The sequence below is a fragment of the Telmatherina bonti genome, assembly GCF_933228915.1.
Source record: "Telmatherina bonti genome assembly, chromosome: 15".
Taxonomy (NCBI): Eukaryota; Metazoa; Chordata; class Actinopteri; order Atheriniformes; family Telmatherinidae; genus Telmatherina; species Telmatherina bonti.
Window position 1 is genome coordinate 29,195,318 of NC_136613.1, and position 24,143 is coordinate 29,219,460.

The window sequence follows — 24,143 nt, forward strand, 5'->3', positions numbered from 1 at the left end:
AGACAAATTAGGAAATTAAAAAAAGTGTATTTGTCCCACAGTCTTGTACATAAGTGTACTGGCAGCTTGATGGAGATGAGACATAGAGGAGAAGCTACATGTAGCGGATCTCTACCTGCTAGCAATTTCATGCAACGCTTGCTTCAACATCCCATCTGGTACTCGTCATATCTCTGACTATCTAAGCCTGTCTACGGTGAGCACCACGGGGAGACATGTTTGGTGTCAAAGAATCATGTAAGTCCTGTTTTTTCATCTGCTTCACAGGCAGGGATGCTAGCTGTTAGCTCTGTTAGACCAGGAACACTGTGGATTCTGTGTCCTACAAGGCTGTGCACAAAATTTATTGTGATTGCAGAAAAATGAACACCCAAATTTCTAAAACTGTACTACAGAGTGTCACTACGAATAATATTTACCTTTTGAATTTGTCTAATAAAACACTTAAAATGTATAACTTTTCAAACAAAGTATCTAAAGATAATGTGAATAATATCCCTGCGGTGGACTGGCGAGCTGTCCAGAGTGTACCCCGCCTTTCACCCAAAGACTGCTGGGATAGGCTCCAGCATCCCCACAACCCTTCATCGGACTAACCGGTTCAGATAATGAATGAATGATATGAATAATTTTTTTAACACAAACCTGAGAGTTTTGCTTTAATGATTGACTGAAGTAACATGACCGCAATAGCCCGACAGAAACGGTTGCCATAGCGCTGCATAGCTGTATCAGATGCAGAGGCGAGACGGCCAAAATAATCAGATTCCCTAAAAAAACAGGGACCTCTATCACCTCTGACCTCCTGGAAGTAGTAAAACAGAAAAGCATTAAACATGAATGATATAAAATGTCAGATGGTCATTAATAACCCAGATCCCCGCTGACTGCAGGACTTCTTAAATCCTTCACCAAAAACAAAGTGCCAGTTTGTTCAAACTCTAAAAATAATGTGTTTCCCAGACTAGTGGTCTCTTGTGGTTGTGTAAGTAATGACTGTTTAGTTTAAGTGATGTTATTCTATCATGAACCCTCTAAGAGTTGCTTTTTTCTCTCTCTCCTTTGGTTGTTCGCAGCATGTTGGCAACCTAAACTTTACTATAGCAGTTTCCAGCATTAAGCTGCAATATTAAAACTTCAAGTGACAACAAGTCTCGTAATGAAAAGAAACATCCTGGCTCTACAGGTTCCCTCCTGCAGCTTGTTAATCTAAAGTGTTCCAAAAAACCGAATCAATATGACTTTAACCACAAGAGCTGTGAGAGATGAGAAAATCGTTTCCTGTTTTTTTTTAACAGTGAGTGGCCAAACCTGCACAACCTTGACTTTTTTCAGGTCTTTGTGTGTTTGTTGATGTTTCTCTGCAGTAACACGTGTGTGAGTGCAGTCATCACTCTCAATGTCACACTGCATTGCAGTGCAGTAAAAAGCTTTGTGTGTGTGTGTGTGTGTGTGTGTGTGTGTGTGTGTGTGTGTAATATAGCCTGCTATTTCAGTTCTGCAGCTGACTTCCATATGCCTGTAGTGCAAACTCTGATGTTCCTGCTAAAATTTAAATAAAACTGACAGCTGAGATTTTCTGTCATTTTGACACATCTTAATGTCTCATTTTTTTAATCTTCATCTTATTCCACCTCAGTACATCTTTCCCTGCTTCATAACCCCCCTCATCTTTATTTTCATGCTCTGTTACTTTTTCTTTCTTTTTTTTTCTTTTTTTTTTTCCTTTTTTTACACAGGCCTTCTTTGCAAGACAGGAAATATGAGGTGGTGCCGTCAACATGGGCTTAAAGGATAAATTAGCTGAGGAGAGGCTCGTTTGTCACAGGAAAAAAAGCTGACATGTTAGTTGTAACATGCAAGGCATCTTCAAGTGCGAGGAAATGTGCTTTTTCATGCACACTGAGACACTCGGCCAAAGATAATGAGCAACTTATGTGTGTTTTTGTCTTTCGTGTGGGTAGGAAGGCACGCATGGATCGTTTTGGCCGCTCCATTTATCATCTCATCCATTCCCTGCTAAAACGTCCTTGAGCTTCCTCCGAAGGATCCACTGCTTATTGTCAGTTGTTCAGAACTACTGCGTGGGGTAATTTGTGTCGACATCCTCTGGCTCACGTGTGTGTCACGTCCCAACAACTCGTCGTCTTCCTCTAAATAAAGCCACAACGTCTGCTCTTCTGCAGATTTCTGGAAAAATCTCGCTCTGTGCAGAGTCGCTGCAGCTTTAACTTTAGCGCACAACTTGGATTTTTTGTTTTTTTTTTCTTTTTGTCAGCGTTGCCATGACGACTTTGGATTTCCCTGAGATCGCTGTCAAAAAGCTGCTCGACTGAGACGGGAGTTGACACGAGGAACAACATGACAGCTGTGGGACAGAATCAAAATAGCTCAGCTTTATTAGTAGTCAGTGGAGCACCTTGTTTGCTCTAAATTACACCCTGTGAGCGCTGGAGTCGGGAGGAGATGAGATGCACTTTGTCAAAGAAGTTGTGTGGAATGATATCGTGCTCAGTTGATTCTTGTAGAGTATAAATTAAAAATAGCTTTTGTTGCCTGCAGTCTGCTGCCCTTCTCGCACCCTTCCTGTCTTACAGCGTGTTGGCTTCGCCCTTTCAGCATCTGTATTACCAGGAAGGACAAACAGAGCAACCCATTGTTCTCTTGGTGCTCACGTCGAGCACAAAAACATACACACACACACACACACACACTCACACGCATTACTACTTGTCAAACTGCAGCCAAAAATCCAAACCCACAAGCAGCAGAGCGGATATATCCCAGGCGGAGAGCCCGAATGGCTGGTTAAAGAGGGAACCACACCCAGTAGTGGAAGCTGATGGTCGGCTTGGCAACCAGCGGCAGGTCCCATCGGAACAATTAAGTCATTCCTATTTAAAACCAAAGCAGGCCGACTTCTTGTTCATCGAGGTAGAGTGAAATTTTGAAAACTTCTTGCTTGTAGATAATTTTAGATCTTTGCGCTCTTTAACATCAGAATGTAATTTTAGAGAAATCGACCACCTTCTTATTTGGCTTTTCACCCTCAGATCTCCCACTCACAGTAAAAGCAGCACAGCTTACTGTCTATTAGTGACTCCACAGTTAGATCACCAGGAAAATGGATCCCCCTCCTGTTTTTCCACCCGCGTTTGCACTTTTTCTGCAGAACACTTTTGCTTTTCATCGCTAACTCCCAGTGTCGGTGAGGGCATAGAGGCCATGTGGCTTCTGTGATACACGTTGAGCCACCAGCTGCTTTGTCACCTGCTGCAGTGGAGCCTCATCAGGAGGTCACAGGACTCCTGAAAGTTCACACTGCAGATTCATCATCACAGAGATCTAAGCGGCGGAACGGGTATTAATAGAAGGTGATTATTTAGGCCTGCTGCAGGGTTTTGTTTTTTTTTGTTTCCGCTCACCTCTAGAACACCAGCTGCATCAGCATGGTGGAATTTGTTTTATTTTTCCATATTTGAGGCTTCTAATGGGTCATGGGTCTATTTTTGCTTTAGTTTATTATTATTTAATGATATGATAAATATATTTATTTTTCCTGTTTATTTAGTTTGTTTGCTTTCTTGGTTTATTTCAAACCCTGACAAGCAACCAGATTTTTTTATTTACTGGTTCCAGTGTCTCCATTATGCTGCATGACAAATCTTTCCTTCCGTACTCAAGAAGGTTATTCCAGCATCCGACTTGCATCCTGTCTCTTCTCTGAGCTCTCTCCATCCAGTAAAAGTCAGTCAGTTAATTCTTGTCTCTTGCTCTCTCCTTTTCTGTCTCTTTCTTCATCTGATAATGTCCTCTCGGCTTTTCTCTACAGGATCTGCCACAGCGAGCGTTCAAAAGAGACAGGGTGTCGATATCCAGCTGCTATAAAGTAAAACACTGATAAAGCAATGTGCTTGAACTGGGGGGAAAAAGTAGCGCAGTGTGGTTTCTCTGAAACAATGACTCCAGGAATGCAAATGTAAAAAATGTCAATATGCCATTAAAACAAGTCAGTCAGAGTTTTAAGGTTGAAAACTTGTGTAGTCTAAGTCCATACTGTGAATCATGCAGTGGAAATGTGGAGAGACCCCGTGCATCTTGCAGTCTGGACAGGCTTTCTTCAACTCAGCATATCGGTGCCGGTCCCTTAAGAGAGTTTGCAACTGAGAATCAGAAAAAAATAAATAAATAAATAAACCCACTGGGAAATTAAAAACCTTAAGATAAAAACTGGCTGCTGTTGTGGACATCACTTTTAACCAAAATACTTGCAGACAAACACATTTTTAGTGTTATTAAATGTAGATTTAAAGAATGTTAAAAAATATCCCCATTAAGTTCTCTAAGGAAAGCATTTTTCTAAAGTGGAAACTGCTAGAATAGGGTCATTTTTTGGAGCAGTGGTAATGGTGTAACTTTGTGTGTGTGCGTGTGTGTTATGTGTATGTACAGTTTTTATGTGACTCAATCTGACCAGTCCTCCTGGGGCCTGTACTACAAAGCAGGATTAGTGGATTAATGAGGTAATTTAGGGTTCAACTCTGGGTTTTGGACTATCCTGAATTATTTTTTCATATCAGGATGTGTCACTATGGCAACTGATGTCCAGATAACACACCAACACATTTGAGGACTCTGCTTCTGGAGCGGTGCTTTGATTGAAAAACTAAAAAAGACGTGGATAACAAGAGCCGGTCTGAGTGGCAATCCTCAAGGACTGACTGCTGATTGATTTACACTGAGAAGCATCTTCAGGAGCGAGATGTCAGCGGAGGGAGAAAATCTCCTTTTCTACTGAATTTTAGCATTTAGAGCTGTTTTTGATTATTTAAAATCATCACTACAAAAGATTTCTTTGCTGCTGTCAGACAGTGTATGAGTCAGACGCTAATCGGCAAATCAATCATCACTTTTCTTTTCCTACCGTCTCTCCTTCCTGCTTTGGCTCCCTGCTAGAAATCCCTGCTTGTGATTGACCAGCTGCTGCCAACTCTTGCTGTTTTACATTTTCAGAATGGGAGTAACCTGAGCTGACCTCCTGAGGTCTCTGTTGATAAGGTTAGTTAAGGCAGATCACCATGAGATGACCCAGATATGTTGAACCTGCACATTGTCATTTAGTCATTCAGCAGCCAATTGATCCAATAAAGATAAATAAAGTACTGCGCATCCCAAACAATTTAGCGATTTGACTTTTAGGTTCAAGGATAGTGCAGGTAATTTACATCAGGGTGCTGAGAACCAGATGTAAACACACAAATAGAAACAAGGAGGAAGAAAAGACATCTACTGTACTGCTTTGTAGTTGGGTTGCTACGATGCTGCCCTCTGCTGGACAATGACGAGTAAAACAAAAACATTGCCAGGCAGGTTTTCATACCAGTTAAAAAAGAAAAAACACATTCATGGTGAATCAGTTTAAAGAAGAAAGAATAATTTCTGCTCATGCATCAGCTTTGTGTTTGTTTATTAAAACCCGATGTATTTGAGTAAGATGTCGCCCTCCTGTAGCTCTTGCATCAGTTATATTTGCAGTCATGCAAAGATTTATCTCACTGTGTTAAATAATCTTCCTCTGTGCAGGAAAAGGTAGGTCAGAGGGAGGGGGCAGCACTTAATAGCTTATCAGGACCCCGGTCGGCCTGCGTGGTTTTTGTGTGTGCGTGTGGGCGGTGGTTAGTGAGCCATTTGGCCTAATTTTTGGCTGATGTCCGGAAGCCTCGGTTTACAGTCACGCACTCCTTTTTTTTTTATCACGCTCAGTTGACTGACTTTCTCTTGTTATAGACCTTCCTTGAACAGGCTCAACCTCTCAGACCTCGTTATCATCCAGTCTGGTCTCAAAAAGCTTTTTTTTTCGCTGTGGATTGTCTGCTCGTCCTCGTCGAGTTTTTGTTTTAAACGAGCCTTGTTATCCCTGTTCACCTGCCCCCCATTCAAAAGGCCAAGAGGAGGTCCGCAGCCGAAAGGCTCTCCCTGTCTGTCTCTGCTAATCTCTCTCACACAATCTTGCCAAACTCTGAGCCCAGGACGAGCCCAGCACTACTTCCTCACAAGGCAATGAAACTTCGCTTTGGCTTGGACGTTCTTCATCTTCCATTAATATTCCGTTTTTCAGGCACTGCAGAACGCGCTCATATCTGCATGTTCGGTATTTTATCTGCTCCTGAGCTTATTCCTCCCACATTTTCATCCACTGGCTTTAAAAACAAAGAGAGGAAAAAAAAAGGTTCATTCATCCAAAAATCTACAGCATCTATGAACGGAGGTTTGTCTTGTCTGTCTCCAGCTCATTTTTGTTATTGTTGTTGTTTTTATTTGCTTTGAACTTTGCTTTGTGACCTGTCGTTTTAATGATGTCTGCTGATGACGGCTAATTAATATGGAGTACTAAAGGGCTAAGCAGCATACCATGTGACTGTTTTTGATGTCTCTGCCATTTATTTTCCCATATGACAAATTGGGAGCTACACTACTGGTTAATTGACAACTTTGTGGTAGTTAAAAATAAATTAGGAGCTAAAATCTCCAAGGCATAGCATGATTTAATCTTTCAGTTCATCAGCTCCACTTAACTAAGCTCTACATCCCTGAAAGTGGCTTTTAAATTCAAAGAAGGGTTTTACAAACCCTTGATGGGGAAGAGAAGGCTCCATTTTTAGAGCTTTGTGTGTTTTTGGTTGACTATGAGTATGTCTATGAACTAACAGATGGCCTCACCACAGTAGCCTGGATTTCCTCCCTGCAAAACTGTTTTAAGAGGTTGTTTTTGCCAAGGATAGTGTTTCACCGTCAAACCACGGCAAAGGCCACCAGGAGTTTAGCTGTTATTTAAGTCTGAAGGGCTTTTAAATACAGCAGGGATAACCACAGCGTGTTGGCAGCAACGCACCAGCCGCTTTCCTCGCATCCATTCAGAATAAGTCAAAAATTGCCAGGATGGAGAGCGCAGTGGAACATCACGTGCTGGGATTATTCTTGCCTGTCTGCAGCTTTTATTCAGAACATGAATTAGAACCGTAAAGGAAGAAGGCTGACCGGTCTTAATCTCTGAAAACAAAGTCGAAGAAAGACGAGTAACCCGGCCAAGTCGGTCGTGATGAAACTTGGCCAGCTGTAGTTATGATTGGCTGGTACACAGAAGCATGAATGGATTCGCGTCTGGAGTGTTTTTACGCTCAATATCTCTTTTCTCCTGCTGACTTATCTGCCTCTTGAGCCTTATCCCAAAACTGTTGGCCAGCCTTGTCTTTCTGGTTCTGCCTTTCTCCTTTTCTGTCCCCTCTATGTTGTTAAGCAGAAAATTGAAAAGTACAAGCAAACATTTACTTGAATGCCTCAAACTTGCATTTTTATAACGTTTTACTCTGAAAAGCTGCTTTATCAGGTCCAGCTTATTCGTACCAGGTTGGACCTGCTTTTATTCCTTCATCGCGCAGATTCAACAAGATGTTACTCACATTCCTCAAAGATGTTGCCATATATTGACATGAAGTATCACACAGTTGCTGCAGATTTGTTGGATGCACATCCATGATGCAAACCCACAACATCTCAAAGGAGTTCTTGACATCTGGTGACTGCGGAGGCCGTTGGAGTGCAGTGAAGTCGTCATTATGTTGAAGAAAGCAGTTGGAGATGATGTGAGCTTTGTGACATGGTGCTTCATCCTGTTGGAAGTTTCCATCAGAAGATGCTACACTGTGCTCATAAAGAGATGGACATGGTCAGCAGCAATACTCAGGTAGGCTGTGGTGGTTGAACCATGACATGTTGGTACCGAGTGCTGGTTGAACCATGACATGTTGGTACTGAGTGCTGGTTGAACCATGACATGTTGGTACCGAGTGCTGGTTGAACCATGACATGTTGGTACCGAGTGCTGGTTGAACCATGACATGTTGGTACTGAGTGCTCGTTGAACCATGACATGTTGGTAGAAAGTGCTGGTTGAACCATGACATGTTGGTACCGAGTGCTGGTTGAACCATGACATGTTGGTACCGAGTGCTGGTTGAACCATGACATGTTGGTACCGAGTGCTGGTTGAACCATGACATGTTGGTACCGAGTGCTGGTTGAACCATGACATGTTGGTACCGAGTGCTGGTTGAACCATGACATGTTGGTACCGAGTGCTGGTTGAACCATGACATGTTGGTACCGAGTGCTGGTTGAACCATGACATGTTGGTACTGAGTGCTGGTTGAACCATGACATGTTGGTACCGAGTGCTGGTTGAACCATGACATGTTGGTACCGAGTGCTGGTTGAACCATGACATGTTGGTACCGAGTGCTGGTTGAACCATGACATGTTGGTACCGAGTGGCCCAAAGTGTCTAAAGAAAATATCCCCCAGATCATCATACTGCCAGCAGCCTGAACCAAACAAGGCAGGATGGATCCATGTTTTAATGATGTTTCAGCTAGCTCTGATCCTGTCATCTGACTGTGAAGCTGAAATGGAGAAATGTCCAGTTTCGGTGAGTCTGTGTGAACTGTAGTCTGTAGACAAGACTGGCACCCGCTGTGGTCTTCTGCTGCCTTCCTATCATCTCCAACCAGTCTGCCCATTAGCATCCAACCTCTGACATCAACAAGCTTTTATATTTTCTCTTTTAAAAATCCCAGTAGATCAGCAGTTTCTGTAATACTCCGAACAACATGTTCAAAGTCCCCTTTCCTCCTTATTCTAAAACACTCGGTAAGTCGTCTTGGCCTCGTCTGCATGACTAAATGCATTAAGTTTCTGCCGTGTGGTTGGTTGGTTTGTTAACAAGCATTTGAACAGATGTATGTGATAAAGTGGCCAGTCAGTGTGTATAACAGGCCCCGAACAGTCCACACACACGTGGACTAGTTGTCTTACATCTCGTCTACATCGCATGTGACAGCTTCTGTTTTTTTCCCCCAACTCTCTCTTCTCCTCATTTTAACCATCCTCTTCAGTTTCCACCTCCCTGGCTGACTTCGCCTCATTTCTCTTTGTTGCACTCTCACTGCCGGCTTTTTCTCCACATCCTCGTCTCTTAATTCTTTAACACATCTCAAGCTTTCATGTGCCCATCTTCTTCTCTCTCTTCTTGTTTGTTCTCGCGCTGCCATCTCTGTCCCAAGCTGTGATGTCTAGCTGAAAGGCATTAGATATATAAAGCATTTCTCCTTGTATTTACTCAGGTTCTTTGGTGAATTTACTCTTATATTTAGGTCTTTGCTTTTCCTCTGATTTTTATTTTACAATACTGAAAGGTTTATGTGTCAAAATTGTAGTCAAATATTTATTAAAGTCTAAAGACTTACCGAGTGTTTTAGAATAAGGAGGAAAGGGGACTTTGAACATGTTGTTCGGAGTATTACAGAAACTGCTGATCTACTGGGATTTTTAAAAGAGAAAATATAAAAGCTTGTTGATGTCAGAGGTTGGATGCTAATGGGCAGACTGGTTGGAGATGATGGGAAGGCAGCAGAAGACCACAGCGGGTGCCAGTCTTGTCTACAGACTACAGTTCACACAGACTCACCGAAACTGGACATTTCTCCATTTCAGCTTCACAGTCAGATGACAGGATCAGAGCTAGCTGAAACATCATTAAAACATGGATCCATCCTGCCTTGTTTGGTTCAGGCTGCTGGTAGTATGATGATCTGGGGGATATTTTCTTTAGACACTTTGGGCCACTCGGTACCAACATGTCATGGTTCAACCAGCACTCGGTACCAACATGTCATGGTTCAACCAGCACTCAGTACCAACATGTCATGGTTCAACCAGCACTCAGTACCAACATGTCATGGTTCAACCAGCACTCAGTACCAACATGTCATGGTTCAACCAGCACTCAGTACCAACATGTCATGGTTCAACCAGCACTCGGTACCAACATGTCATGGTTCAACCAGCACTCGGTCCCGAACCAGGATTTAGGATCCCTGTACTATCTTGTCACGCATGTTTACAGCTAGACATCACTTTTTTCAGTTTAGGCAAGCCACAAACCTTTTCTTTTGTGTTTGTTGCCATGCTAACTAATCCCAGTAACACATATACTGATATTAACACATCCTAACAAGTCTCCTAAATGTTCCCTTATCCTGACGTTTTCCTCTACATTTGCAGAGACATTCTCAAGTCATCATATGTGCAATTTCGTTCCTTTTTCTTTTAGAGTGACACTCTATGACACATTGCGAATTCCTTTAATGTGTCCATAAAACATAAATCCTGAGAGAATTAAGCTCTTTTTATGAGAAATATTCCAAGTGTTGGGCTTTCCTTCTGCGGCCACATCACCGAGCTTTTCCTGGTTAAAGCTGTGTTGACGTCTCCAGATTGCTTTCTGTCAGCCTGAAGATCTTTGGATGAGTCACATTTTCTTTTTAATTTTAGAAAAAATAACTTAAACTTGAGCCGTTTCAAGGATTTCTGATATCAGGCTTCCTCTTGCTTTCATTTCTAGTATTTCCATCAGTTTCTTTGCAGCTGCAACACCACAGACGTATTTAAACAGTTTTAAACACCTCTGGTGATTTCTCTACAGCCTTAGTAAATTTTTATTGGATAAATTTAAACAGTTTTCTTCTTCTCTTCTGTGAGAAATAACTTGGAAACAAACATCCTCTTAGAGTTGTATGAAACCACCGTGTTGCTATGAGGTGAAAATCAGGGACAGCTGTTTCTGATTCACACAACTGGTTCAAGGAGCTGATTTCATGAATGTAGACGGTGCAAAGAACTGTGTTCAGCGTGCATTTGCACGTAGCATGTTCTGTATACTGTTTCATTTCAAAATGTATCTGTAAAGCACTTTTCATACAAAGGTAGTGCAAAGTGCCTTACATAATAAGAACTAACCTTTACACACACAGTTCAGTAACCCTCACCCCTGGAAAACCTAGTCCAGGCTTTCATCTTTAGTCGGCTTCATTACTGTAACAGTAGTGGCTACGGTTTCATCATGTTTTTTTTATTTGGAATTAATAATTTGGAATTAAATAATTCGGAATTAGCGTATTCTCCTACGAGTTTACATGAAAATAATCATTCGGCATGAACGTTTACATGAAACACGTCCTGACTTAATTCCTCTTTAGAGCGGCGGGTTGGGAAGGATTCTGATTGGACAGAGGGTCATGTATGACGTATACCAGAAATAAACAAAGTTGGCTCCCTTCTTCATCTTTTCTGTCGTAACTTATAAAAATTACATAATAAGTACCAGTTTCACCACTATTTTATTATAAATTTTGAAGTACCAGCTCAACACAAGCATATTACTTCACTTTTTGCAGCAACTGAGAAGAAGAAGAAAGATAGACCACCGAACACGGGAGGCAAAACAACGGACGTCATCGGGACAAGACAAGGTAATGAGAATGTGCAGAACGACCGGAATTAACTTAATAGTTCAGAAAATAAAATGCGAATAAATCAGCCACTTACATAGAAATTAAGTTTAATTCCGAATAGAAATTAGCATTAGGAATGAAGTGTTTACATGGTTGGTTTTCATCAGTTTAAAGCAGAATTAACTTTTATTCTGAATTCTGAAACAGGAATTAAAACTCCCATGTAAACGTAGCAACTGTCTTTACAGGTCTTCCTAAAAACTAGACTCCTGCAGCTCATTCACAACTCCGCTGCTCCAGTCCTCACTAAGACCAAGAAAGTGGACGCCATCAGTCCAGTTCTGAGGTCTTTACACTGACTGCATGTCTGTCAGAGGATAGCCTCTAAAGTTCTGTTGCTGGTCTATAAGACCCTGAATGGTTTAGGACTGAAATACATCAGAGACCTCTTGATCCAGTATGAACCTAGAAGATCCCTCAGGTCATCTGGATCCGGGTTCCAGACTCAGAACGAGACACAGAGAAGCTGCATTCAGCTTCTATGCTCCACATGTCTGGAACAAACTCCCAGAAAGAGTCAAATCAGCAGAAATCCTGTTCTCAGCTGCATTTCAATAGTTTTTATTTTAACGTTTAAATCTTTTTTTTTTTTTTTTTTTAAATGATCATGTTTTTAATAGTTATAAACTGATCTTTTCTCCTTTTCCTTCCTCGCCTGTTGCAAATGTCACATTATGCTTCTTGCCTTCTAATGTTTTGATGTTTCTACACACCCAACCACTCAAACTCACTACTGGGGTCCTTCAGAACCACAGAATAACCTAACAAACATGTTTGTGGACTTTGTGAGGGAAGCAGAGTTCTTGGAGACAGCATGCTCCACACAGAAAGATCTGCACTAGTAATCTTCTCACTGTGAGGCAGCTATAAACCAGTAAAACCATCTAAATTTTCTCCTCAGTTATCTCACACTGCATGGAACAATGTAGAAATATCAGCTGTTACCAAGTGGAAAAGTCTCATGCTTAGAAGGAAGAAAAAGCAGACTTTCCCATCATTACGTTGCCTACGGCTACTCTGGGTTACATAATTAAAGCTCATTACAGCCGGATGATGCCAGAAATTCCACATTAAACTTACTCAGAGGGTTGTTTTTCCCTTTTTTTTTTCCTCTGAATTTTTTAAACCCAATACTGATTTTAATACCTTTGTTGTACAATATTTCTGATTACTCATCACATTAAACAAACTAAAAAGACTGCAAGCAGCACATCTTCACCACCCGGCGACACCTTGATCTCTTAAAAACTGACATAGTTTTTAAGAGATCAGGGCCGTTGTCTGATCAGTGGGTTATTAGCAGACTTGTGAAGAGCTGTAAACATCAGGCTTTAGACAAGTCGGAGTCAGGTGTGTTGCAGCAGGGGAACTTCTAAAACCTGCAGAACACATGCCCACGAGGACTGGGATTGGGGATCCCTGTTAATGTGCATCATACAAACATCATCTCTGCATCTCTGCAAAGGTCAGCTCCGGTTCAGGTGAGGTCTGCAAAATGACCATTTTGTCTCAGGTTGGCACCATCTGTCCTCCAGGTGGACCTCAGGTTTTAAAAAGGGTGAGGTAGTCCAGACCTTTAAAAAGCTAAAATAGCTCAATCAGCTGTAAATGCAGAATGACAGAAACTGGCATCAAGCTGCTGGAAGCTTTACATTTACCCCTACTGAGGCGTTGTCCTGAGAGGCTCCTGGACCAACTCAGGAGTTGTCTGTGGGCCGGATTTACCCCGAGTTGCGTTCACACTGCTGTGGCTAAACTAGCTGTTAGTAGTTGTCAACGTTATTTTTCTTGTTTTGTCAAGTGGTTGTAGTCACGCATTTAATCACTGTAACAGTTACATCCCAGCTGGTTCCCTCCTGACAGGAGGAGTTCCTGCTCTGAGGTCAGAGCTGAAAAAACCTTACAAACTCATTTCTGTGGACAGGAAAGAGCCACGTAGCATATTGAAAATGAAATTTTCTCATTAAATGTCCATATATATATATATATGTATGTGTGTATATATACATACATATATATATATATATATATATATATACATATCTATATATATATATATATATATATACATATCTATATATATATATCTATATATATATATATATATATATATATATATATATATATATATATATATATATATATATATATATATGTATGTGTGTATATATACATACATATATATATATATATATATATATGTATGTGTGTATATATACATAGATATAAATATATATATATATATGTATGTGTGTATATATACATATATATATATATATATATATATATATATATATATATATATATGTGTATATATATGTATATATATATATGTGTATATATATATATATATATATATGTATATATATATATATGTATATATATGTATATATATATATATATATATATATATGTATATATATGTATGTGTGTATATATATATATATATATATATATATATATATATATGTATATATATGTATGTGTGTATATATATATATATATATATATATATATGTATGTGTGTATATATACATATTTATTTATTTATTTATTTATTTTATTTTTTATACATTTTAAAAATTGTGTTATCTCCTCTTTAATAAACAGATTAAATCAAATTAAACCAAATCTGTCCTTTCATATTTCTTAAAATATTCCCAGTCATGAATCAGTGATGTGATTCATTCTGGCCAAGAGATTGAATCCAGACAGCCATGATGTTAAACGGACCTTTAACCTCTATGCTTAAGTCCAAACAAAAATGTTAGAACAGCTAACAAAGAGCAGAAGATTTATCTTTATTAGGATGTTATTAAGAAAATATTAATAAGACATTAGCAGTGAAGCATTACGGGACAAAGTTTGAATGGAAACTTTGAGCTAAATGCATCATTCAGTCACTTTCCACTGGCTTAAACAATGCCTGTGGCCATCCAGACACACCATTTATTCACTGGATTACTAGCAACCATCGGCTGATGTCTACACGTGGCGAAATGGAATAAGATTCCAACCCGTGCACCTTCTATCATTCATTTTGTTGCAACACGTCTGTAAAACAGTTTTACTGTATCTTCCAGATATGCATCTTCTCAAACAGCCAAAGTTTCTGCAGTTTAGTTACCTGGAAAAATCTCTCTCTGTTTTTCCACCAGGTCTTCCCAGTCACGGACATTCCTAAAGAGTCAAAGGTGAGTTGTTTTTTCTTTTTTTGTACAATAGTATATTTCTTAACTTTTTTCCATTTCCATTCTTTTCATCTATACACTAAGAACAACTACAGTGGCTTAGAGTAAGTTTTATACACACCTTTTATACACAAACTTAAACTCTGACCACTTCTCAGTTTCACTCATCAGCTGTGAGGCAATAATCAGCCACATATGCTGCGACGTTTAATCTTCTTGCTACCGACTCTGATGCAGTTGCAGCTCGTCACCACTAGAGGGAGGCGGAGTACCTCTGTAGCAGCTGCTGAGCATCCAGGCTGTTTAGGAAATATGAGCGCAACTAATATAAATCTTGCAAACAGAGTAAGGGGTGGGGAGAAAGTTAAAATTGATTACAACTATTTTTTTTTTTTATCATGCTACACAATTCTGAATATTATCTGTGTCAATAAACTGTGTGTGTGTTGGTGGGAATGAGGATGCTGCAGCATTACATTTAGTGATCATCAATAAGAGTGTATCTGATGAGAGATCTTTTACACAGTCATTTTGCACAAACACTAATGACCAGACAAGCAGGCAGAGATTTGATATTTTCTGCTCTGTTATGTGCCAGTCTGAAAACACAAGTCTCTCTCCTCAGCTAGTCCCCTCCTCCTTTTCCCCACCCTGCTCCATCGCCTCCCGTCTCTGACTCCTGATAGGGCAGGCATGGAGTCAACAGAGGAGAGAAGCAGTGAGAGGAGGAGGAGGAGGAAAGAGAGGGAGTTTGGATATGAGTGTTGAAACACATAGAAACAAAGAAATGCTGCAGGTGCATGGAGTTGAGCGTTCGGCATGTCCGTACCATGACGACACACGCGTGGCGGCTCTCAGAAGTTAAAGACAGGCTGACTGTGTGCATGTGAGCACTGAAGTTTTACCAGTTCTTAGTTAAGTTGGATTCCCAGAGCTGTACAGTTGATTTTTAAGTTGTAGAAGCGGAAAAAAAGAAAATGGCCCTTTTTACCAACGATGCGCAGAGTCTGGGCTCCTATTACTGCCTGATCCGACGCAAGTTCAAGAGGAGGCGAAAGAAGCGCTCCGAACGCAAAGGTAACCCACAGAGTTCCAGGTTTGATGTGAGTGATGCTGTTGCCGATCAGGTAGGGAGTCGAGCACAGACAGTTTTACTTCTCCAACTTTCAGTTTGTCAGCATCAGCAGACCACTGTCAAGTCTCTGCTGTTTGCTTTGCAGGTGATCAACAAGCCAGCAGAGTTTCACCTGCAGATTTGTTTTAAAGTTGAGATAATTTGTCCAAAACCTGTTACGATGTTGCTGGGTAAAGTTTTACTAGTGATGTTTACCTAAAAACTATATCAGCGACCTGTTTCCCACTATGTATAGTTACATTCTACGTTATCTACACATATTGTCCAATCGTGTGTAAGATAGCATCTGTGTTACTTTACAAACCGGTCATTCTGTTGTTCACCTTGTATATCCCATAAATGAAGAACTGCAACTGTAAAGTTGATTGAAATTAAATGACCAAATAGGTTTAATCATTGCCACACCTGGTTTCTGTTTCCTAATTACCACACCAGCTCCCCGCAGAGTCGCTACCTACTGCTCTGTAAATACTCCTCAGTGGCTGTTGCTCCTTTCTTGATCCTTGTTGATCTTTCATATAATATATCCTCAGTTTCTCTTTGCCATTCCTTCACAAGGATTTTGTTAGTCAATTTGGTTGCAGCTCATAGTCACACGCCTCATAATTTTGGGTTTTACCGCCCATGTTTCATCCCTGCTTTAACAATGACAATCTCCATAAACAGACCCATTTTAGTTCTGTCTTTCCGGGTATGTTTTAGATACGGCAGAAATACCATTAATCCTTAAATTTCTCTTCAGCCTGATTTCCTGATTTAAGAAATAATAGGCTTAAAAGTAAAAAAAAAAAAAAAAATCTGAAGTCTTGAAGTCATGTCAGATTTGTTGTAGTTCCAAAGGTATCCACCAGGGGGCAAAAGAGCCATATCAAACTAACAGGGTTTAGCGTAAAGTTTTACCATAAAGGGATGGAATAGGTCTAAGAAACATTATGTATCAGCTACAATACGCACTGTGTTAAGGGATTAAAACTAATAGTTATTTGGTTTGTGTGTCCTTTTCAGACTTAAAGGCTTTTTTCCAAATTAGAATTTTAAAAAGGCTCTTATTAGAGACTGATATCAGTGTAGGTCTAACTTTAATAACCTGATGCAATGTGATTGGTTTTATTCTGTTTGTTTGCAAATTAACTAAGCTTTATTTGTTCAGCACCAATTCAAGGCATTTTAAGACACACTCCAATCCAGTTCTAATTTATCTTAATTCATCTTAATCTGTTGCAATCCAAACAAACAATTGGTATGATCTGCGTTGGTCCAATTTCTCATAATTGTGTTCATAAAATGCCAGTTTTTTTACCAGTAGAAATAATTAACTATCTTAAGTGACACTAGTTTGAACATTGTTTCAATATCTTTATTTTTAATGTCTATTAGTCTTGTTTCTCACCATAATTTCTTATTCCTCTTAAACTGCAAGTTGCTGGTAATCTCATCTCCTCATTAGGAAGAATTAGCTCAATCAGCTTATTCATTTGAACACTGCCGTCCATTGTTAGTAACGACAGCTGGCCAAAGCCCAGGTGCTGGATCAAGCTGCATCTCTGCCTCCCAAACTTCTGTAATAGTTCATAGAAATTTTTGATGCTTAAATTGTTTTTGATGAACAGAGATGTTTTCCTTCTGAGTGAGTGAGACGGGTGGCATTTCTGTATATCTGAATTCGAGTGACGAGAGCCCCTCAAGAGGTCTAAGCGTTTCTCCCCTGAGTTTGCTGCTTTGCTCTGGGGATTAGCCGAACAGCAAAGGTAGTAATTACTTAGGTGGCCACAGCTCACTGGCAGTATTAGCCATGTCTCAGCCACTTGCTTTGACATCCACCACCCTCCACACCAACCCCTCCCCACCCCCACCATTGAGCCCGTTCATCCAAGTAAATCCAGCACTGCTGATGTTGCGTTTTTAGCAAGAGGGAGAGTGACTGTGTCCATCAGTATTACACAGCTCTGTTTCCCGCCTTTTCTCTTCCCCCTTATCGCCATTGAAAAGAAGGTGGCACTTATTTTCTCCCCATAATGAGAGAAGCGATGACTAAGCAGGTCTTTGGCCTGCATCGCTCTGCTTGCTCCCTCAGTCAGCTTTAATGCCCCGCATCCAAAGCTTCCTGATAAGTTGCTTAGTGCTTAAGTTTCTCTTAAAGGGTTAGCAGCTAACGGTAGCAGGGATGATGAGGTCAAATACTTAAGACAGTCCTTAGAGCAAAGAAACTTTTAGTCTGTTTCAAATCTTTCTTCTGTTTTCTTGACAGTGACGGCAGAGCCAAGACCGCATCATTGAACAGTCCATTAAGACAAACTTCAGCCTGGGCTGGTTAGGGTCAACCCTTTGAGGTGCTGTCTCTCTTTAACCACAAAAACGCACACAAGCTAAAACACAATCACTTTTTATTGTCTAGTTGGGAAACATATTTATCACTGTGAGTCATCTTCTTTGGTTTTAAAACAATTGTGTTTTAAATCTGCTGATAAATAGCAGATTTAAGCGAGATGATTTCTTTCATCCAAAAATTGTGTCTTACAAAACTCATTCTAGAAGTTGCATCTGAGTTCTCAGCATAAGGATGACAATGATTTCATTTGGCATGATCATTGTTGACATGGATGTACCTATTTTTATCGTGTAAGATGAGCACACCCTTCAGAAATAACATGAAATCTGAGAATATTTGAAACGTTGCTTTAATTACTTCATAAAATTATTGCTTTAGTGTAATTTAATATGATTTAGTTGTGTTTTTGTTTTTTGTTTTGTATCGTTTTGGTCTTTTGTTTCCCAAATTGACAATTCAGTGTGTTTATTTTGAACAGTACCGTTTTCTGGTAATGGTGCCAGTATTTTTTTTATCTGTCCATTTTAATTCCCTTTCACTAGTCAACAAGAATGTTTTGTGACATTTTGCCATCATACAGTAGTTATTAAATTGACACACTTATGAACATTCAGTTAAATACTGCAGTTAGAATTGTATTTAATGACCATCCTAACCAGTTGCTATGTAAATGATCATGATTTACTTGCAAGTAAATCAGCATTAAGTGCACAGTGACTTTGAAAATGCTGAAGTTAAGCATATCTTCCAAGTTCTTCAGAGCATTTCTCATAAATGTGCCAAGCCATGACACTCGCAGACGATGCTTTCCAATGGGCCGTATATGAAATATGGAAAATGGGGAACAGAGGTCTTTTCTGCCATGCCAGCAGAATCTCTAAAATGAGCTTTTGCAACTTGAATAGGGGGGCAGAGAAGGGGGATCTGCACTGCCTGACACCTCCAGCCCGTCGCTGTGGAGGAGGAAGGAAGGAGATTTTAACATGCAACTGTTTTTTTTTTGCCCTCTAAAATAACCTACAATCCATTTCTGCATATTTAGTTGAATTTTCTTCCCAATCTTTTCCCTCTTTACGTTGTTCACTTCCACTGTAATCTAAAAATGGCTGAAAATATTTGATAAAATATTTATAATGATGCAAAACCCAGTTTCCAGATGATTTTGCTGCTTTCCTTTTAAAATCATGACAACCGCTGCATTTAAACTGGAAAACAGATTAGCAGCCGCGGAAAATCACTCCAACAAACTGATTAACGTTTGACACCAGCACCGAAGATAGTCAAATCGAAAACACGTTCACATTCATTTACCTTACCAAAAAAATAAATAAATAAAAAGAGTCGTTGATTATGAGCGGGGCCTCATTGAGCACGACAAACACAGCAGCACTCTGTCATGATAAGAAATGAGTTGTGTCTGCCTGTCTCAATGTAATTAGCTTTGATTAGCATGCTGCTAATGACTGTGACAGGCTGTCGAAGGGGGGAAAAAAACCATTGTGGCGAGACTGCACAAACCGACGAGGTGTGTGTTTAGCTGGCAGAGACACCTCGCAGCCCCAGAGATGTGTGCAGGGGTTTGTGCACGTGCCCTTTATCACCACAGAGACTGACTTCATTAATGTGGTTGCAAATGGAAATGGATATCGGAATGGTTTTTCCCTCTGCAGCTGCTTGTTCTGCTGCTTTCATATCAGGTTTTATTGCTGTTAATCTGCTCTCCCCTGTCGATATTCTCCCAACATTCGTCTTCGTACTGTCGGGTGGGTGAAACACTCTCGCCCTCCCTCTGTTCGCCGTCACAACCTTTTTCATCCAGCTAAGGCTCCCCACACTGTCCCAGCTGTCCATCAATTCTACCTCATCTGCCTGACAGGAGAAAGGGCACAAGGTGTGAAACTTTAGCTCCTGGATGACAATGTCTAACACAAATCTGCATGGATGTATCCACGTGTTGGCACTGCATTATATATAACACCCCCCCCCCATCCATACACACAAACACATTCAAGCATAGACTATGTACACATCTGTCTTTGGGATCCCAGTGCGTCCAACTTGGCCTTGAATGTGACAAACGGTGTTAGGTGTGAGCACCCTGGGCATCCAGGCGAAGAGAACAGAGGGACAGAGGAGAGGACTGTGTGATGAGGTTACAAAAGGCTCTGTAAGATGTTTTAAAACTCCTTTTGATAGATTTGTTGTGTTAAATTGGGATGCCTACATGGTTTTTCTCCACAAGTACACAGCTTTAATGGAGACTGAACTTTCCCATCTTACAGCATGAAACGATTTAAGCTGTCCTTATCGCCTTGTGTTTATCGTATCAGTGCCGTCACAGCCATTCAGCACCATATCTGGTTATGTGCGTACACTTGTGAGTTTTCAGAAGTCCCCTACCTGTGTGCTCTGTTTGGCACGCTGAACATTGAGCACAGCAGTGGTGGTCCTCAGTGAGCCGACCATGCTCACATCCACACAATCACTTACTTCCAAACACACTCCAACATACAGTCTTTTCCCCACAGGCACTTGGTGCCTATGCTGTGTCATAAATCAGAGCTGTCAGATAGATTTTACACAGCTCCTAGTGAAAGGAGGAGAGGCAGCCACCCAACAACCTTGAAAAGATGGAAGGAAGAGGAAGAGGGGGATTTTTGTTATTATCAAAGCTGAAACCTGGACTGAAGGAATCTATAAAGAAAAATCAGACACTTTTTAATAGGAGACAGACATAGCTTCCTTATGGCGGAGCCATCGTCTAAGATGCACCTGCAATGATCAGTGATGTTAAAAGTGGGATTTTTGGGGTTTTTTTGTTTTGTTTTTTTGGTTCCTTTTGTGAAATGTTCGTTTATTGGTTTTGGTAATCCCACATATACACAGGATGTTCATTCTCTCAAGGTGTGGATGCTTTCTGTGATGAAGACTCTGCCTTTAAGTGATATGATTATTTACATCTCACCTCAATGCTATACTCATAAATTTATAAGGTTAAATTGAATATATTAGAAGTTAAGGCTGGACTTTCTATACCACCTTGTAGAGTCCATCGTGTAGCCTGTATGTATTATTTCTTATTGTGTTATTATAATCTTTAGTATATGTTGCAGAAAGATATTGACAATTTATGAGAGCCTTCACACCAGGATAGTCAGAGGACTCGGGAACCCTGAAAAATGTCACACCTTCAATTGGTTTTGTTTACTTTCACATTTCACTTTGCTCAAGCAGTCCAACATGCCTGGACAACATCACACGGTTACAGGGTCACAACTGCTCGCTAGGGCGAGATTGTCCCTGGAATGAACACCTATCAAAAAGAGGAACAAAAACTAGAATTAAAAGTAGCTCATTGACTGGTTAGAATTAAAAATGGAAATTTTACTCTCCAGCTGGCTTATTCATTGCAAGTATACTATGACACAAAATCTAATTTATGCAGTATTTTTTTTTTTTTTACTGTGTTCCAAGATTAAGATTTACTTGCAAGTGAAATAAGACCCCCAGTTTTTGTGCAGACCAGAATTTGCTGCTATGGTCCGCACTAGACTGCAAATGAGCAATCATACAATTCCGAACAAACTGTGTTATACATTGAAACAGACTAGGGTTCATTTAAAATGGCAGGCAGTGTCACTATGAATGTACCCTTAGCGAAGCAACTGTTGGTTCCCATCACTCTGGGAAGGCAAACAGCTTTCACACTGCAGTGAGAAAGATCTTTTTAGAAACTGAAAACTTCTGCAACAGTTGCTCATTTTCCCAGCAGTGGATATCGCATTTAGTTTGCAAGTTTATGTCTTGTTATGTCTTGTTCAGAAACCGCAAAAAGACCAGAGTTGCGACTCTACAGGCCTTAGTTTGGAAGTTCTATGTAAAAGTCCGTAACGGTACACTGAAAACCACTGAACAAGTCTGGCCTGTTTAAAACCCTTTTCTGTCATGAGAACATGGCAGCATGTCTAGGTTTGCAGAGTTTCATCTGCACATACCCAGTTTCTTCTGGAACAATGTCCTTTTGGACAGATGAAACCAAAGTGGAGATGTTTGGCCATATCTTACAGCACCATGTTTGGAGTGAACAAATCCCATCATTATTAGCACAAACATTTCATACTAACTGTTAAACATGGTGGTGGAGGGGTGATGATTTAGGCTTGTTATCCGGTCCAAGGGCTGGGACATCTTGGAGTTAGTCCTCTGTTAGTCCTCTGTATAGTATTTTTGAATCAGAGCATGTGAGAGCATGTGTCTGACAGCTAGGGGTTTGCCAAACACAAGTTATGCAGCAGGAAAATTATCTCAAAATTTTCTAATATTGCTTCAAAAGCAGTTCTAAAACCTATAAATAAGGAGTTTACTGTTTTATTGTCTTTCTTTGCTAATTAAATAATAAGACTTGTAAAATCTAAGAACTAAAAGTTGGTTTACTTTATTCTTTTGTATAATGTATCTGTTTGAATACATTTCTGTGCTTTTAGTCTGCTATTTTGTGTTTGACTCTTATCTAAAAATTGAGTGGGGAAACATGAAGGCCATTTTTTTATTAAGTGCTCATTGTCTCAGATTCCTCCTCAGTCATGCGCATAAATTCACTGATTGGAAGAGGCTCATTGGTTGTCAGCTGCCTCTTAATATGCAGAGTGGAGGAAAGTAGGAACAACCAACAGTAGGGCTCAGAAGGCAAATCACTTCTGGCAGCCTAATTCACTGGTCATTAGAAAGGCCAAATTGAATAATGGACTCAGAAGAAAGGTGTGTATGTATGTGTGTTCATGTGTAAGTATGTCTGATGAGGATGGGAACGCCAGGCTGGATATGTGTGTGGGGGGATTATTCTGCAGCCCCCTCACTTTGGCCCATCAGTTTCAATCTGGCAGCACGACAGGCATTCCCCTTTCTGCAACGACCCCTCTCCATTAGGCCATCGGTGGCCACACGTGTACTCCATTACACTGCATTACCTGGTCACTGCCTGGAGACATTGCCCCAGGAAACAGGTCGGCCGTGGTGGGGGTTCACAAAAAAGACCTGATCCTGTTTCTATTAAAGATTCTTCCCCTCTCTAACTCTTTCTTGAGGTAATCACTGGCCTGCCAAAGCCTTATTGGGGAAAGTAATGGGATTGTGGAATGGCGACAGTAGCACTCACTTATCTGACTGCATACACCGACAGTTAACAATGATCCTTGCATTCTTACTCATGCCCCACCCTGCCTTTAGATCATGTTACACTTCATTTTTCACTGCTATTAACTTCCATTTTTGCATCTACCTTTATTTACCTTCTTTATACTGTCTTTTAAGTGGGCATTTCTGACACTCTTTGAATGCTATTTCTTAAATACACGACTACAGGTTCTAAGTTTACATGGTATTCTGGGGAGACAGTAGCTCAGGTGCTCGAGCAAGTCGTGCAGTGATTGAAATCTTTCTGTTGTCCTGTCCTTTGGGCGAGACCCTCCTTGCCTTCTTTGGTATTGGTTGAAGATGCTGTTGGTGCAGATTGTGCCATGCTTTTCAGCTTCGATCGGGAGTCAGGAAACACAGAAACTTCCTAAAGATCAGTTTTTATTCCTGGTTTCATGCCAATAAAAGTAAGAAATCTTCTAACAAGAATTTGAAATACCACTACATTCCCGTGAGTTTTGTGAGACCTGATGTGGCTTGAAAATGTGATTTTTGTTTTTGGAATAAAGGAGAAAAAAAATCATACAAACTAAATGGATTGGGACGATGGTGCTGCCTGGTGGGCCTATCAGTCTGTGTTAAGGCTGCTGAGAGGGTTGTCTCACAGGCGGGGCATTCCTGCAACAGTCATTTCCCATGGCTATTTGTCTCTGTCCAGTTTCTTTCCCTTTCCTTGCCCCCTTTTTTCCCCCTTTCATCTCCTCCTCCTCCTCATCTTCGATTGCTCATTTTAGTCTCTGAGTTGTATTCGATCACTTTCGCCTCTCGTTACTCGGATTCTCTACTCTTGCTACCTTTGCAACTTTCTCCATTGTACAACTGTTCCTCCCAGCAAACAGACTTATTTTTACATGATGAGCCACTAAGAATATACTGCAGGTGCTGGG

General features: G+C 40.5%; 1 protein-coding gene across 2 annotated transcripts in view; it reads left to right on the forward strand.

Moving 5' to 3' along the window:
• The window catches only part of adarb1b (adenosine deaminase RNA specific B1b), a 161,915-nt gene that overhangs the window by 89,278 nt on the left and 48,494 nt on the right, over positions 1 to 24,143 (forward strand). The window contains exons 3-4 of one of the 2 annotated variants that reach the window (XM_079253785.1): positions 11,292 to 11,366; positions 14,567 to 14,602. The gene's annotated coding sequence lies outside the window, so the exon portion shown is untranslated. The remainder of the gene's footprint in view (positions 1 to 11,291; positions 11,367 to 14,566; positions 14,603 to 24,143) is intronic. The other variant, XM_079253786.1, reaches the window with a different exon arrangement.